We start from the raw sequence: 4,968 nt of genomic DNA, 5'->3' as shown, positions 1-4,968 counted from the left end.
AATTGTTTTAATTTGGCTACATTGGAGGGTTTTTGAGCATCAACTGCCCGTTTAAGGTCTTGAGATGGGATTCAAGTCGGCCACTCCAGAACCTTTTTGTTTCTTTTGAGCCATTCAGAGGTGAACTTGCTTGTGTGCTTTAGATCATTGTCATTCTGCATAACCCAAATGCCCTTGAGCTTTAGGTCACAAACTGCTGTGCGGAAATTCTCCTTCAGGATTTTCTGATGGAGAGCAGAATTCATGGTTCCATCAATTATGACGTTGTCCAGGTCCTGCAGAAGCAAAGCAGCCTCAGACCATCACACCACCACCACCATGTTTGACTGCTGGTATGATGTTTTTATGCCAGATGTAACAGGACCCATGTCTTTCAAAAAGCTCCACCTTTGGGTCATCTGTGGGTCATCTAGATGTTTTTCGGCAAACATAAGACCAGTTTTTATGTTCTTTTTGGTCAGGAGTGCAGCTCTCCAATTGATGCCATTTTTGCCCTTTGTCTTTTTTATTGTGGAATCCTGTACATTAACCTTAACTGAGGCAAGTGAGGCCTGCAGTTCTTTAGATTTTCATCTGGGTTGTTTTGTTTCTCCCAGATGAGTCATCAATGAGCTCTTGGTGAAATTTTGGTAGGCCAGCCACTCCTGGGAAGGTTCACCACTGTTCCAAGATTTTTCCATTTGTGGTTTTCCTCTGTGGTTGGTCGCTGGAGTCAAAGAGACTTAGCAATGTCTTTGCTACCTTTTCCAGACTGATAGATTTCAACGACTTTGTTCCACATCTGTATTTGAATGTCTTTAGAACGTGGCATCATGTGCTGCCTTTTGAGACCTTCTAGTCTGCTTCACATTGCCAGACAGGTTCTATTTAAGTGATGTTTAGATTCAACAGGTCTGGCAGTAATCATACGTCAGTGTGGCTCATGGAATTGAATCCAACTGAAGATGGTTAACCAGTTGATTTAGTAGCTAAGGGGGCAATTACTTTTTCACATAGGGCCAGATAGGGCTGAACAGCATTTTTCCTTCAATAAATAAAATGATCAGCATTTTGTGTTTAATGTGTTTAATTTAATTTAAAATGTATTTGAATTCATTTGTTCTTATCAGCATCTTATCAAACTGAATCAAGTGGAGTGGAGCTTGATTTTCTCCTCTCTCCCAAAGATAAAAGCTACTGCTTTGGTGGTCTTTCAGATTGTTGTTTGGAGACTCATTTTTCCCATCTTTATCATTTTCTCTAGCGTGTAATAATTTTTTTTTTTGAACTCCTGTTTTTTTACTTATTTTCCTTTGACTTTCCCATTCAATAAAGTGGATTATCTTATATCTAATCTCCTCAGAAAGACGGAGAACTTAATGGCTGTTTTGACTAGAAATTAAACAAATGAATGGTGGTCTCTGAATTTTGCACAGCACAGTTTATGACTAGTATATCTGATAAGCTGGCCAATGAGTACATGTACAAGGTATGCCTCAGTATATAAGCAAAAGTTACATATTCTAACCAGCAGATGGAGCCAGTACTGAAACATGCACTCAACATGCACTATAAGTCCTGTAATAGAAATGCGGTCCTCAAACTTTACTCCTGGAAGACCACACAAAACTGCAGAACTGTGTTTTTTCATAATCTGACACAGAACACAGTTCATTATTAACCTAAATGAGGTGATTTAGAGCTGAACACACACTGTGTAGGAATTAAATTCTACACTATTCAGTTCATCTCTTGATCAGTGTCCTTCACACTAATCACCTGAGTAAAATACTGGTTTGCCCTGAGTGAACAAATTGCACCTATTGAGTTGAGATAAAAACAAAACTTCAACCTGCTCCATTGTCGACATTGTAACTGTTTACTAGTGAGCACAAATCACTCTGTTCTGTACTTCATGCTTTCTATCTTGGAAATCACAAAGCTACAAAACGTAATTCAGCTTAAAAAGAGAATAGCTGAGGTTGCATGGGGGAGCTAAACTTCTGTAGACATGCTTTTATCTAGATTTGAATTTGAAACAGGCTGCTTTTGCAGCTTATTCTCCATAAATGGACTGTATGGACAGCTGAGTGAACGGTTTTAAAACTTTGAATAATGTTTACATACAAAATCAACCCCTTTTATTCCATAAAAGTAAGTTAAACGTAGTTTTCCATGATAAGGGTCTTTTAACCCCTTACATGGCCATGGGGCTGCCGGCAGGCCCAAAGTCTTATCACACACTTCTACAATCTAAGAATAGCTCAACCCGTTTGTATTGAAGTCCCCATAGTTACTGAATAATAAACCTTAGTATGTAGTAAGCCTGGGGTTTTAAGGGGTTAAGGAGACTATATCAGTGACTTACCGACATGAAAAAACAGCCAAGACATAATACTCTGATGTGAAGTCAACAGTAACCATGGTACTGTTTCATGCAACTGTGGACTAAACACTTTAATTATTAATAAGCCTTAAATCATCATGATTATGATTCCTCATAAGTCACTGCTGTTGTTTATTGCATCTTTTGCAAAAGATCAACTTTGCAAAACAACACATAACTGTACTGAGCACCCAGGACACAACTTGTATTAACACCACTGTTAACATTGCTAGTAGTTGCTATGGCAGCGATGAAGTTCCTAAAGGAAACTAAAGGTAAAAGAAACTCCAACCACTTTGGAGCTGATTGAAACAAATGCTCTGTTTAAACATCCTGAAATGTGAATAAAATATAGTTCAGCTTCACAGCTTCAGAAGCACTTCGCTCACACAGCTGTTTCTTTAGAAAACGTGTGCAGTACAACTGTTATCATTTCAGCACATAGAAACTGAGGATGCTGAGTTTTTCAAAAAGACTTTTTAATAAACAACCATGCCAGTTGCAATAATGTAAAATATTACAAAGAAAGCTGTTTGGAAATTGGCATTATTCCTTGCAAAACCTGCAAGATTAATGGAGCAACTAACAAAGGTAGTATTGGGAACAGTGTCCAAGCTCATGCATTTTATCCCTTATTCTGCTGTTAACGCCTGTTTCAATGATTTGGAAAACTACCAAATCATTATGAAATCATCTGCTGTTCATACCAAGGAACATATCCAAAACTATTATTAAACTGTTTTTTGTTTCAAAATAAAGCCAAAGCATAGTAAATGGCTGTTTTTGAATCTGAAATATACCCAAAGTCTTACGAAACAGCTGTTTTATTTTGCAACATATACACAAAGTTTTAGTACACAGCTGTTTTCTATTATGAATTCACCTGTAGTATTAATAAATAATTTTATGTTGCAATCTGTAATATTAAATAGCTGTTTTATATTGTGAAATATACCAAAAGTATTTGTAAACAGCTGCTTTTTTATGGCAAAATGTAACCAAAGTTTCAATAAATAGCTGTTTTATATTGCAACATATACCCATATCTTAGTAAATATGTTTTTTTTGTTGCAAAATATATTTAAAACGTATAAAGTAATAGCTCAAACTAATGTTTTAAGCTGTTTTATTTTGAGAAATTATAGCTGTTTTATATTGCAAAGTACAAAGTCTTGTGTTGCAAATTGTACTCGTATTATTAACGTATTATTAAATAGCTATTTTACATTACAGTTTATATTAAGAGCTTGTAAATACCTGTTTTACGCTGCAACATATACTCAAATATATCAGTAAGAAACTGTTTGTCTTTTATATTTTTCATGTATTTCAGCATGTATTTTTCTTTTCTTACTGAAACTGGCTTACTGTAACTCAGGGGTGGCAAACTCCAGTCCTGGGGGCTGGAATTTGGCATAGCTTAGTGAGCTTCCTATTCCAACACTTCCTGATTCAACTCAGCAGATAATTACCAGGTTTAGTTTGGTGTGTTAAAGGGAAATTCCACCAATTTAAACCAGTCCTCTTAACAGAGTCATTCAGAGTGCTTTGACGTGAAATGATTAATTGTAGAGAAACTTACAGACTCTATTTTCTTTACAGTGTTGGTGATAAGTAATAGATACTATCCAAAACCACCAGTGAATCTAGACATGTCTTTATATGTAGTGTTTTATATGTGGATGATGGTAAAACAGTCATAAATCTGAAAAAAAAAAAGTTTTCTTTGGGGACTATTTTGCCTTACAACACCCTGCATGTACCCCTCCACCATGAATGGATTCAAATACATTTTAAGCCAGAACTTTATCACAAAACTATCATGAAACAATGTGTCAGACATCAGGCAGCGTAAATCAAACCATTTCATGTAATAACTTTCTGTGAGGGAGCTTTCAGAGGCTATTACTCTGTATAGTAATAAACTATTTAGATGTCTGCTAGTATAAACTCTTTAGATGTCTGCTTCCTATCACCTCCACTGTGGAGAATTCTGACTCTCTCAGAATTCTGTTTCTCTAGGATGGAGCATTTCACACCAAACCACTCTGAAAGTTTTTGTTTACATCTCAAAGATTTAAGTATGTGGCAGTATTTTGGGAAATCGGTGGAGTTGCCCTTTAAGAGCAAAAAAATGCTCACCACTCCTACTTTAATCGAAATGTAACAGTGAAAACCCTTTTATTATCATTATTATTATTATTATTATTATCATTTCTGAAGAAGTTAAGGTGTCCCCTAGTACCGATGGGGCAGAGAGAGCCCTTTCCAAAACGTCCCTAAACTGAAAGTGCACCGTGTGAACAGTAGATGTCGCCAAACGCACCTGGTCGTGATACAGAGTCTTCGAAGTTGTGCGTATTTCATTCTGAAGTCGCTCTATTTGAAGGACGTTATTTATTACCATTATCAAATCTCGTACAACGTCAACATATAGCCAGTCTACCGACAGTGGGAACAGAATTTGCACTGCTGGCCTGAGAAATAGCAGGAAAGCGAATCAGCGAAGCTAAAGTGCAGCTGCTTTTGCGATAAAGCTGAACACGCAGCTGCTACCCATGCGCGCAGACGCAGTAGAGCGCAGAGATTTGCCTCGCCCCTGC

Source organism: Colossoma macropomum, unplaced genomic scaffold (assembly GCF_904425465.1).
Source record: "Colossoma macropomum unplaced genomic scaffold, Colossoma_macropomum, whole genome shotgun sequence".
Lineage (NCBI taxonomy): Eukaryota > Metazoa > Chordata > Actinopteri > Characiformes > Serrasalmidae > Colossoma > Colossoma macropomum.
This window is presented reverse-complemented; position numbering follows the sequence as displayed.